Here is a 14,439-nt window from a genome sequence, read left to right as displayed (position 1 = left end):
TTGTAAGGTTTTCCCTGTTCGGGTTATTCGGGAAGGGCGAGTAATCCGACCTCATACTCTAGTATACGCAGCCCATCAGGAATACTCCCTGGCTGTTTCCAACCCTTCCCTGGCCACCTCAAGAATTGAACCTGAGACCTCTTGCAAGGATCTCAGGGCCCCAACCACTTGGGCTACCTTGGGATGGTTAATAATAATAATAATAATAATAATAATAATAATAATAATAATAATAATAATAATAATAATAATAATAATAATAATAATAATAATAATAATAATAACTACTACTAAAATTAAATAGTACTAGAAGTAATATAGTATTCTTTTGATGAAAAGTTAACGAGAAGTAACATGTAAAAATGAGTTATATTCGGCTTTTACTGGGAAAAGGGTTGTTTAAGCGTTTAAACACAATGATTATGTACCTGACAGAAGCGATTGTTTTCTCTTTTTTCCTCCTAACATTTTACCACCAATTGTTTTTTACTTAATTTCATCATTCAAGTAAGAATCTCTTCATTTAAATTTTTTAAATATGGCTTACATTAATTTGTTAGGTAAGAATTTAATATGTAAACCAATTTTGTTCCAAAAATATTTATCACATTTTGAGTTTTAATTTTTTTTTTTTGTTTATTACTTCATTTTGAAATACTTTTAATTGTCTTAATATAACATTGAGTTGTAGTTCAGTTGATAGTGAACTGCATCTCTTAGCGAGATGTTAGGAGTTCGATTCCGCTGAACTGCAACATTGCACTAAATGTTTTCCTGACCTGAAATATCCACTCAGGTCACCTTTCGTTTAGCGCGAGGGCATCGGGGAGGAGGGTTTTACTAGCCATGCCCTCTGATTGATCCGTGTTTCCTCCAGGACAGTAGTTTTGAAAACTACGAGAGATGAACGCGTGGATGGTTAATTCCCCCTAGGTGATCTCAAAGTGATGTAAAAAAAATATATCTGTATATAAAATTTATATGAATAAACTGAGCTTTAAATTCATTTATATAAGTTTTATCGATTTCTATTATATAATACAAATTTTTTTTTTTTTCGAAAAGCAAGAAAATGATTTAAAAAAAAAAAAAAAACTAGCCAAAAGCTAGCAAATACAACGATCTCGCAAAAGTGGTGTATGAGAGAAGTAAGATGTAGACAATATATCCTCCCACTATCATTGAATATAGACAAGTGAGTCCTCTATCCAGATTGAAACACCTTAATGGTATAATTAAATTTTCATGGGTTTTAAACCCGTGTGAAGTTCAATTTAGGCTCTAAGCGACAAGTCGTCAATAGATCAATGCTTGCTGTTGACTCGATTAATAAAAAAAAATAAAAATTCAAAAAGCAAAATTTTACAATTATTTTGTATCAAGAGAGTATGACATGTGAACATATGGGATAGTTTAAATGTAGACTAGGCTTAAAAATAAAATTAGGAGTTGCATATGTTAATGTACAATGTATACTTTCAAATGAAAAAAAAATTAGTTGAAAAGAAAGTATAGTGTAATTTGTTATAATATATAAATATATATATATATATATATATAAATGGATAGTCAATTATTGATACACAAAAGTAATATTATTGTATTACCTAAACTTGTGATATTTTTGCTATAAATAGCCATGAATGCAAGCATTAAACTTGCACCATTTCTCACACTTACAAAGTGTTTCTTTCTTTCTCTCCATTATCATCTTTGTTCTTACACTTCATTATTAGTATTCTAAATCAAGAATCAAATCACTAAAGGTAGTTATAAGCCTACTGAATTATAACATCAAGAATCAAACCACTAAAGGTAGTTATAAGCCTACTGAATTATAACACGTTATCAGCACGATAATCTTAATACTAATTATGGTTGGCTCTGCCACCTAAATGATATATGGTCGGTTATACCACCTGAATAATATATGGTCGACACTGTCGTCTAATTATCATTTATGTTACTAACATTTATATTTCAATTATCTAACATTTATATGGCCGATACTGTCGCCTAATTATCATTTATGTTACTAACATTTATATTTCAATTATCTAACATTTATATGGCCGACACTGTCGCCTAATTATCATTTATGTTACTATTTATATTTCTATTATCTAACATTTATATGGCCGACACTGTCGCCTAATTATCATTTATGTTTACTAATATTTATATTTATGTTATATAACATTTATTAATGATTGCTTACATATGGTCGACACTGTCACCTACTTATCATTTATGTTATATTAAATTTATGTTTAATTTTTATATACTTATGAATATAAAGTGACTATAATTTATCATGTTGTTTGTTTTAATAGAAAATGTCGAATCTGGAAAAGCTTAAATTTACTCCTTTAGAATCAACTGGAAACAACTACATGCCATGGGTTATAAAAGTAAAAATGCATCTTAAATCAATGGGTATTCTTGAAGCCATAAATGAAAACAACACTTGTTCTGAAAAAGAACAAGCAACGGCATGTTGCTTTATTCATCAACATATTGATGAATGCTTACAAAATAATTATGTGACTGTAGAAGATCCCCATGTTTTATGGGAAGGTCTCAAAAGCAGATTCAATAATCAAAGAGAAATTTTACTTCCAGCTGCTATGGAACAATGGAGAACATTAAGGTTCCAAGACTTTAAGAAAGTAAATGAATATAGCTCAGCTCTGTATAATACATGTTCACAACTTAAATTCTGTGGACATGAAATAAGTGATGCAGACATGATGGAGAAAACTTTCTCCACAATGAATGCTGCAAACATCACAGTGCAAAGAAATTTGAGAATGCTAAAGTTCAAAACATATCCTGAACTTAATTCATATCTCTTAGTTGCAGAGCAAAATGATGAGCTATTAATGAAAAATCAGCAATCCCGTCCTACTGGTACACTTGCAATCCCTGAAGCAAATACTGCAAATAATTATAAACAGGGACAAGGACGCGGGCAAGGTCGTGGTTATAATAACCATCACCATCATCATGCCAAAAGCCATAACTATGGTAGAAACCATCCTTATGGTAATGGTAATGGGCGAGGACGTGGTCGTGGTCGTTGCCGTGGTGGTCAAAGAAATAATAATCCACGAAAATATAAATATCAACCACAAAACAAGCCCACTAAACAAGATGTTGAAGAAAATTCTTCTAAAAATTCTGAAGAATCTTGCTACAGATGTGGTAGAATGGGCCACTGGGCTAATACTTGCCGAACATCTAAACATCTTGTTAAGATGTATCAGGATTCGCTGAAAGATAAAGAAAAGGAAGTAAACTTTGTGGATAACGTCGATCCAACAGTCACTGAGAAACCATCTGATTTATATGAAGATTTCTTGAATGTTTAAGTTGTGTGTCTTTCGAAAAATAAACGATTTAATATCGTCTGTCTTTGTCATTATGTTTGCTAAATGTTTCAGTACTATCTATTTGCGTTTAAAATATTGTGTAATATTAATGTACTCACTATTTATTTCTTATATATGAAGTTCAATATGAATTTTGCTGGAATACAACATCAATCAAGTGGTGGAGATCTCTGTATAGCAGACAGTGGAACTACACACACTATACTTAAATTCGAGAAATATTTTATTGATCTAAAACCAACGGAAGGAACTATACATACAATATCAGGACCTGCTAACTTGATAAAAGGGATAGGAAAGGCAAATTTCATACTACCAAATGGTACAAAATTTTTAATAAATGATGCCTTATTTTCTCCCAAGTCAAGCAGAAATTTATTGAGTTTCTCCGACATATACCTTAACGGGTATGATTATCAGTCAGTGACAACAGAAAATGAGAAATATTTAAGTATCACTAACAAGAGTCATGTGGTTGAAAAACTGCCAAGACTTAGTTCTGGATTACATTATACACATATAAATGTACCAGAAATACATATGGTAGTTAACGAAAAATATATTGATCCTGGTGTATTCAGTTTATGGCATAACAGATTAGGCCATCCAGGATCAACAATGATGAAAATGATTATTGAATGTACTCATGGACATCCACTAAAGGATAGAAAAATCCATCATGATACAATGGTTCCATGTACATCTTGCTCTCTTGGAAAATTGATAACTAGACCCTCACCACTTAAGGTTGAGAAAGAATCACCAATGTTTCTTGAAAGAATTCAAGGTGATATATGTGGACCAATTCATCCACCATGTGGACCATTTAGATATTTCATGGTTCTAATAGACGCATCTAGCAGATGGTCTCATGTTTGTCTGTTATCAAGCCGTAATGTGGCATTTGCAAAATTTCTTGCCCAAATTATTAAATTGAGAGCTCATTTTCCTGATTACACCATTAAAAGGGTGAGACTTGATAATGCTGGTGAATTTACATCTCAAGCATTTAATGACTATTGCATGTCTATAGGAATTGTTGTTGAACATTCTGTTGCTCATGTGCATACACAAAATGGTTTAGCCGAGTCATTGATTAAACGTTTACAGTTAATCGCTAGACCATTGATAATGAGAACAAAACTCCCTGTATCTATATGGGGTCATGCAATTTTACATGCTGCTGCATTGATTCGCATCAGACCAAGTGCAAGTCATAAATATTCCCCCCTACAACTTGCTTTTGGTCAAGAGCCAAATATTTCCCATCTTAGAACATTTGGTTGTGCAGTGTATGTTCCAATTGCGACACCACAACGTACAAAAATGGGTCCTCAAAGGAGGTTGGGAATATATGTTGGATATGAAACATCTTCAATATTAAGGTATATTGAACCTATGACAGGTGACGTTTTTACAGCACGTTTTGCTGATTGTCATTTTAATGAAACATTGTTCCCTAGATTAGGGGGAGAAATGAAAAATAAAGAAAATGATGTTTCATGGTGTGAACCTCAATTAAAGTATCTTGATCCTCGCACAAAAGAATGCGAGACAGAAGTTCAAAAGATAATGCATATACAAGAACTTGCAAATCAATTGCCTGATGCATTTACAGATACAAAAACGGTGACAAAATCATATATACCAGCAGTAAATACTCCAGCTCGAATTGAAATTCCAAAAGCTGGCAATAACGTCACTCATGAATCTTTGCCACGTCAGAAACGTGGAAGACCAATTGGTTCAAAGGATAAAAATCCTCGAAAAAGAAAATCAGCTGATAATGAAGTAAAAGAAAGTGTTCAAGAAGAACCACAAATCAGTACTCCTACTGCAGAGGAGATTGATGATGTCAATACAGAAATTGCAATCAATTATGCATATTCAAAAATATTATGGAACCGAAATGAAATGAAAAATCTTGATGAGAAATTTTCATTTAATGTTGCATATGACATCATGAATAATGATGATGATCCAGAACCAACATCTATGGTTGAATGTCAAAATAGACATGATTGGGCTCAATGGAAAGAAGCAATACGAGCTGAATTAGAATCACTCAATAAAAGAAAAGTTTTCGGATCCATCATTCTCACTCCTAAAGATGTGAAACCTGTAGGATACAGATGGATTTTTGTCCGAAAAAGAAATGAGAAAAATGAAGTTACAAGGTATAAAGCTAGACTTGTAGCTCAAGGTTTTTCTCAAAGACCGGGAATTGATTATGAAGAAACTTATTCCCCTGTTATGGATGCAATTACTTTTAGGTACTTAATCAGTCTGGCAGTTTCTAAAAATTTAGAAATGCATCTCATGGATGTTGTGACTGCTTACCTATATGGATCACTTGATAGTGATATATATATGAAGATACCTGAAGGATTTAAGGTACCAGAAGCATCAAATGCAAAACCCAAAGAAATGTATTCGATTAAATTACAAAGATCTTTATATGGGTTAAAACAATCGGGACGTATGTGGTATAACCGATTAAGTGATTACTTGATAAGCAAAGGGTATACAAATAACCTTACTTGCCCTTGTGTTTTCATTAAGAAAACAACATCCGGATATGTGATCATAGCTGTTTATGTTGATGATCTTAACATCATAGGTACAAATAAAGAGATCTATGAAGCCATTCAACTTCTAAAGAAAGAATTTGAAATGAAAGATCTCGGAAAAACCAAGTATTGCCTTGGTTTACAAATTGAGCATATGCCTAATGGTTTACTTGTACATCAAACAACATATACTGAAAAGATTTTGAAACGTTTCAATATGGACAAGGCAAAACCATTAAGTACTCCTATGGTTGTTAGATCACTCAATGTTGAAACTGATCCATTTCGTCCATGTGAAGATCATGAAGATATTCTTGGACCAGAAGTACCATATCTTAGTGCAATTGGAGCTCTTATGTATCTTACAAATTGTACAAGACCTGACATTTCTTTTGCAGTTAATTTGTTGGCAAGGTTCAGCTCTGCTCCTACCAAAAGACACTGGAATGGGATCAAACACATATTTCGATACCTTCGAGGAACTACTGATTTAGGATTATTTTATTCTAACGAATCAAAACAAGATTTGGTTGGTTATGCTGATGCAGGTTATTTATCTGATCCACATAAAGCTAAATCTCAAACTGGATATGTATTCCTAAATGGAGGTACTGCAATATCATGGCGTTCTCAAAAACAAACACTTGTTGCTACATCATCAAATCATGCCGAAGTGATTGCATTACATGAAGCTACTCGGGAATGTTTTTGGTTGAGATCAATGACACAAATCATTACTGATTCTTGTGGACTAGAACGCGATAAAAGTCCAACAATTATCTATGAAGATAATGCAGCTTGCATAGCACAGATGAAAGAAGGGTATATCAAAAGTGACCGAACCAAACACATACCTCCTAGATTCTTCTCATACACTCAAAATCTCATTAAGGACAACGAGATTGAAATGAGATATGTTCAATCCAGCAAAAACTCTGCTGATCTTTTCACGAAAGCACTTCCAACTGCTATTTTCAGAACACACGTTCATAACATTGGCACGAGACATGTTCAAAAGATGTAACAACCGAAGCGATGTCTACTTGAGGGGGAGTCAACTCCATGCTGCACTCTTTTTCCCTTAGCTAAAGTTTTTCCCACTGGGTTTTCTTTAGCAAGGTTTTTAACGAGGCAGTAACTTACAGTTGATCTTCAACAAACAAAATTGCTATCCAAGGGGGAGTGTTATAATATATAAATATATATATATATATATATAAATGGATAGTCAATTATTGATACACAAAAGTAATATTATTGTATTACCTAAACTTGTGATATTTTTGCTATAAATAGCCATGAATGCAAGCATTAAACTTGCACCATTTCTCACACTTACAAAGTGTTTCTTTCTTTCTCTCCATTATCATCTTTGTTCTTACACTTCATTATTAGTATTCTAAATCAAGAATCAAATCACTAAAGGTAGTTATAAGCCTACTGAATTATAACATCAAGAATCAAACCACTAAAGGTAGTTATAAGCCTACTGAATTATAACATAATTAAACCTTTTTTTTTAATGCAAAACATATTGGACAACCGTTATGGTTGTTACTGGAGTTTGATATGTTTTGTTGATTGTGGTATTTAGTCGGAGGTGCTTCATGCTTGATGTGGAAGTCAGTTGGTGCCTTTTAGTTTCAACATATAGTGTCGTATAGTTTTAAATATGGTTCTTTTTAAGGTGTAGCAGTAGGTTGTGTTTGATATTTATAATGATCTCTGTTTGTTTTAATAGAGGATAGTGGTAGGTTGACATAGTATGAATTTTTTAGATTCGAGAGTTTAGCTTGGTTTCGTTTGGTTGGTGGTTTCACGTTTTGTTGTTAGCTTAGCAGTGACTCAGTGAGTGTTGTGGCATTTGCTGGTCACTCTCTTGTATCCCTAGAGACCTCTCTTCGTTTCGATGATTTGTTTCAATTTGTTTCAATTTGTTTAATTTAATTGCAAGCTTTTTATTAGAAAAATAAAAACCATATATCAAACGTAGACAAAACCTGTCAATGATGTTGACTGAAAGCCTTATGACATGGTTTAGTACATTTTTGTATCGATCGATGCCAACTTTTTAGTTAATGTGCTTAAAATGTACCATGTGGTAGTTCATGATAGTGATACCTTTTACTTTATAAATATTTAATTTATGGGAGTTGATCCGTACACCACCTTATTTTTACCCTACACCACTAAAACAATTATTTGGACATTGCTAATTTATATCTAGGTATATACTCCGTATTATATACAAACTTGAGATCACAATGACTCCCAGGAATTGTTACACCTGTGGAGAAGAAAAAACATGCTACAACTCAAACCATTTTTTTTACCAATTGACATAATGCTAACGAACACTTAAAATTGGGGGTATAAAGCCGAGTCAAGTTCGAGGTTAGCTCGTTTCAAACTTAACATCTTAAACTCGACCTCGGCTCATTTCAAACTATAAAAGCTCGAGCTCAAGATTTGAAAATATATAGTAATTAACTTGCTACCTTGTTTGAGATCATTCTATCAAGCTTGATCTTGAACCAACTCGTATACTAAATGGACTTCAAAATATGTTCAAATTAATGCTTGAGCTTGTTTTTACTCGACACAAATAAATTCTTTTGACGAGTTGAACTCGAGCTTTATGTATAACACGTACACCGCATACATTTATAACATCTTGTTGCGTACAATATTTTCGCTCCTTGATAATGAGATATTATCTACTCATGGATTCCAAGTTCAAGGTACATATATTGTCACACTTGAAATGCAACAAGTGTTACACTTATTACGATCCAAGCAATCTCTACACGATAGTTGGCGTAAAATGATTTCGTATATCAGTATACCTATGAACCCTAGACTTTTGATTGATAATTGCTTTATCATTTTGGGATTTTTCCCTCAAGAAATTAATAAGAGCATTTAAATTTAGAAAGTGAAATGAGACCTAATAGGCTAATACAAAGACTATCAAATATAATAATCCATGGCATCAACTTACATGAATCACAAAGTACTCAATGAAAAAGCGAAGATATATAATTCAAAACTACAGTCGTACGGAATAATTAGTTACATTATGTCATTATGTTTGGAGATGAATAAATATAGTTTTAGAGAATATAAACAGTTACAAGTCTGTCGCCAAAACTAGTTAGATTATCCACTTAGTTAGATCAATAATACTTAGTTGGATCAATAATTAATGATTAATTAGTGTTTTTTTTTCCGGCAAAAATAACGAAAACTTGTATAGAAACGAGGTCGTTTTTTAAATGAAAACGCCCTCAACTGGTAATACAAATGAACGGGGAGAACGGGGATGCTCGCACCTAGAAAGCACCAACTAAACGAAAACTATCTAAAAACGACTCTCCCCTAAGAATCTGATAAACCTTAAAACAAACTAACCAAAACTAAGTTGAATACTACACGATAAAAACATGAACCAAGCCAAACGAACAAAGAGAAATCAACCTCTAGGTCCCGCCCTTTTCAATCTAAAATGTATCAAGACTATTAGCATATTCTTTCCTTATAAGTGAAACTAATTACGAGTATGACTCACGTACACGTAAAAGCAAGTTAATTATTGTCACATTTTAACAACAACACGGCCATGGAGGTTCGCTTTAGATCAAAAGGTTGCTTTTGAGTGTTTGTCGAGAAAAGGTAATTCGGTTGATAATAATGCTTGTTTTTGTGGTAAACTTTGTTTTAATGGTTGTCATAGACATTTTTTGGATTCTACACAAGCGAATATGTCTACTTTGGTTCCCAATTCGGATCCTAATGTTTTGTGGTCGGGTTCGAAGTCACCGCTTAGTAATTTGCTCATTGGAACCGTACCTATTTGCACCCCGATTTTTGATTTGGATAACGTTCTTGAGGTTGATTGCGAAGTGCATGGCTACTCCTCCCATTATGCTACAAGGATCTTCTTCTTTGATGGGAATGAACAGTTTGGCCTCCTCCGCGTCAACCCCATTGGATGGTAGTTTCAAGGGTGGAGCGGTCGATTTCGAAACCGTCGCTTCAAAATTTGGTAAACCCCGTGTAACACCCTCAAACTGAGTCAAGTAGTAAATGATATTTTTATCCTTAGTTAATATTAACTTATTAATATTAGTGATTTTAATAATTATGTGTTCATAATTATTGGTGTATGGGATAAAGTGTATTTTGTGACAAGGGCTACAGAACATGTTTCGTTATGTGAATTGGACCTCGTTAGGGCCGCCTAATGAGGTACACAGTGTTTTAGATAACTGGTAAATACCCGTGTGAAATAGGGAGTGGGGTTTCCTCATTGTGAAGAAACCCGTAATTGAATATATACTCGGTACGTATACACACTTAATATTTTTAGAAAACTATAAACCCTAATCAACCTTTGTTCTCTACATCTATGAATCAAAGTGTTAAGATCAAAGCTTGTAATTTTGTGATCTTATTCTACCGATTTCATTGATCAAAACAAGGTAATAATCTCTTAATTTGATGAATTAAATTGGGTTTTAAGTGGGTTTTGTAGAAATGAGTTTTTGTTTCTTGAATCTTGTTGATATGTGTTTGTTATGCTTAATTGATGTTAGGAATAGTTTATATATGTGTTATGTGGTATTCTTGATTAGATTGACCAAAACAAGCAAAAATCGAGTTTTGGGTGTTAAAAACGCGAAAACATCGAGCTGGAGCTGTTCTACAGCTCCCACACGTTTGACATCTCAACCACGCAGTTGAGCATACTTTTGAGGGCTCAACCACGCGGTTGAGGGCTCAACCGTGCGGTTGAGGGCTCAACCGTGCGGTTGAGGGCTCAACCATGCGGTTGAGCAGTAGTCAGCTTTTGGTAAAATTGAAAAGGGCGTAACTTTTAAACCGTAACTCCGTTTTTGACAAATAAACTATCGTTGGAATCGTCTCGAGTGTCGTTATTGATTGAATTTATGATGTAGACGTTTCATATAGTGAATGCATGATTGTATGTATTGATTTAGAGTATGTATTAATGTTTGATTGTACATTTTGGGTTGAAACCCGTCTAAATAGTTGTTGCTAATGTTCTTCATCACTCGCACGAGTGAGCATTCACTCGTACGGTTGAGGTAGTCAACCGTGTGGTGAACCGTGCGAGTGACTGTTGATGAGGAACTTATGTTTTGATTGTGATGATACGTACATTTGAGTCATGACTCGTACGAGTCACTGGTCACTCGTGTGATGAACCGTACGGATCAGGTGATTCATTATAGGATGTTTGGTCATAGACCACACGTACGAGTGAGTTGTCAACCACACGGTTGAGTGTTCTCAAACGTGCGTGTGCTGGTGTTACTCGTACAGTTGGCAGACCACTTGTAAAGTGATTAAGTGTTGGTATTGGTGTTGTTTTCTTGTTTTCGGGTTGTTATCAAGATATGATTACTGACTCGGATTGTATCATTCTCAGGTGATAAAGGAACGGAGAAGACTCAGTAACATTAGACCACTGAGTTCTTGCTGGTAATCGGTGAGTGAGACTATCCTTATGGACATTGGTATTTGGTAACAAGTGTAGTTACTACCCGCAGTTTGCTTAATATAGATTATGATAATCTATGTATGCATGTTAATTATTGTTTTAATGATAAGTAGTAGGTTATACTACTGTTATCAGGTTTCCGCTTAGATTGAAATAGTAGAATGCCTGATTAGATTGCCTTGTGGTTATTAGTGATGTTACCTACAATGAGATTGTAGGTGGGTTATGTGCACATTTAAGAACTGGTCATGTATAGAAGGGTCAGTACCGTCAGTGTATAGAAGGGACGGAAGAGGTCAACCGTGCATAGAAGGGTTAGGCTCTGGGGTTATTGTACGGTCAGTATATTACAATTGACGTATGTAAACGTCAGGAGAGGTATACTGTGAGACAATAACTGGAGCTATCGGTACGGCTCTAGCTTGATCAGCTAGTAGTTGTAGACCTGGCAGGGTCAACGATCCTCTTGGGGTTTATAGCCTTTAGAGCTATGTATAGCCGTTAGTGCTATGAGAGTGAATAGCTGTGTAGAGTTATTGATATCATTAGTGAGTAGCTATGTATAGCTATGGATACTTTTATTGTATAGCTATGTAAGGTTGTGTTGGTGTAATGCCTTTAGTGTCTTTACTGAATAGCTTATTGATGATGTTGCTACTCTGTTAATTGAATCACTGCCTAGCTTTGTATGATATGGATGTGTAATGTTATATTATGCACTAGCTATGTAACGCTATGTCCACATGCCCGTGAACAGATGCATGCTCCCTAAAAGTTAGGCTTGGTACTTTGTATTAGTATCTATTGGGATATCTCATTCACTTAGTGTTATGCTAATCCCCCACATTTTCTCCCCTGCAGGTTATATTGTTTTGTATGCTAGAGGCGGGAGAAGATAATCGTATTCTGGTTATGTTTGACACAATGAAGAACTTTGATGTTTGAGATAACTATGCTCAACTGTTTTGAAAAGTAACATCGATTGAACTGTAATGTATATTAATGAGATGCTTTTAACATATGAGTATTATATGCTTTAAATACTTCCGCTGTGATTAAAAAAAAGTACGGTGTTACAACTTGGTATCATAGCATAGGTTTGGCCGCATGTACATTGTGATGAATGTCATGTTCCCAAATCTAGTTTGGATTTGTGTCAAACATATTAGTGGGGGAAGGGAAAGTGAATATGGGTGGAATACGTGTTAGTTGATAGGTACTAACCGATTATCCACTAAACTTTTGTGAGGTGTTGTGATTAGACAGGTATGGCTGATCAAACTCGGGACGTCGATACCTCCTTGACCCCCAGACTAACAAGAGCGTCCTCAGAGGAGTTTAGTGCAGCAAATGATTTACAAAAGTATAATTTTCAATTACAAAGTCAATTGAATGAAATGGGGGATAGAATACAAGAGTTGGAACAACAAAAGTTGCAAGTAGATAATACTACTATTGCTCCGTTCACAACTATTCCATGTACGCCTCCAGGTTTTGCAACATCGCAAAGTGAGTCTGTGCCTATTAGAGGTGCATTACCACAACAATCGCAACCACAATCACAAATTCCATTACAGTTTAATTATACAAATCCAGCACAGACGTTGTATCCGTATCAGATCTTTCAAAAATCCTCAATTGAAACCCAGAAGAATTGTACCTATAAACAGTTCTTAAATTGTAATCCTCCTACGTATACGGGCAGTGCTAACCTGAATGATATATTAAACTGGTTGAGAGAAGTGGACTGGGCATTTGAAGCATGTCAATGTGAACCGGTTATTGAAGAATAAAGCTATGGTATGGTGGGATTCTGTCATTACCCATATAACAAAGGAACAATTTGGTCAAATCACTTGGGAGCAATTTTATGAAAAAGTGTGCAAACAGTATTGTACTCCATATGAGATGGGAAAGTTAAGGAGAGAGTTTATGGAATTGAAAATGACCGAACAAATGTCTGTGGACGATGTGATTGATCAATATACTGACAAACTAAGGTTTGTGCATCAATGGGTTTTGGATGAACGATCTAAAATTGATCATTTTGTGGAAATGTTATTGCCAGAATATCGAACTTTAGCAAGAACTGCCACCACTTTATCTCAAGCTTTTGTTATGGCAAAAATGGTCGAGGGTGATATTAAAGCTGCAATTAACTGTAGAAAAGAGAATGTAAGTCTTCAGAAGCAAAGTCAAACATTAAGTCAACCTAGTTCAAAATCAAAGAAATCTTTTTGGAACAAGATGAAAAGGAAACAGACTCAGAGTGTATCTAAGTCGAAATTTAAAACGTGGTGTGTTCATTGTAGAGCAAGTCACGATGGAGATTGTTCTGAAAGAACGCGCTAATGTTACCGATGTGGTTTAATAGGACATGATGTCCAGTCTTGTTCATTTAAGGATAATATATGTTGGAATTGTCAAAATGAAGTTCATCGATCTGATCAGTGTCCATCTGTGAGAAAGTCATATTCTGAATCAAGGTCTGGGGCAAGGTCAGGATCAACCGGGGGTTCGATGGGAGGATCATCAGTTTCAGTGATGGGGCAGAAGAGGAAGAAATCCTCTTAAATCTAAAAGGTATGTTCTTGATTAATTGTTATATATATATATAAGTGTACTGTTTGATTGCGAACAACTACTTGACTGTGCTTGTAGTCAGTAGGGATTCACTGAGATTATTTATGATACAATTACTTCCTCCTTAAGGGCCGAAGTAATCAAAGGTTTAGTGGTTCCAACCACAATGATTGTGACTGGAAGTACTTTTGGTGATTTATGGAACTTAGTCCCTATGACATGTCTGTGTGATAGTTATAGATTGTTTCCCCAGCCTTTTGTAAGGTGTTTGCTCTGCTGCATGATTATGTGCATGTGAAGTGATTGCTTCTCGCTCTAAAGTAAAAGTAGTCGGTGAGTTGATGACTCCTGTTACATAAGTTATGTCTGG

Source organism: Rutidosis leptorrhynchoides, chromosome 4, assembly GCF_046630445.1.
Source record: "Rutidosis leptorrhynchoides isolate AG116_Rl617_1_P2 chromosome 4, CSIRO_AGI_Rlap_v1, whole genome shotgun sequence".
NCBI classification, from domain to species: domain Eukaryota; kingdom Viridiplantae; phylum Streptophyta; class Magnoliopsida; order Asterales; family Asteraceae; genus Rutidosis; species Rutidosis leptorrhynchoides.
This window is presented reverse-complemented; position numbering follows the sequence as displayed.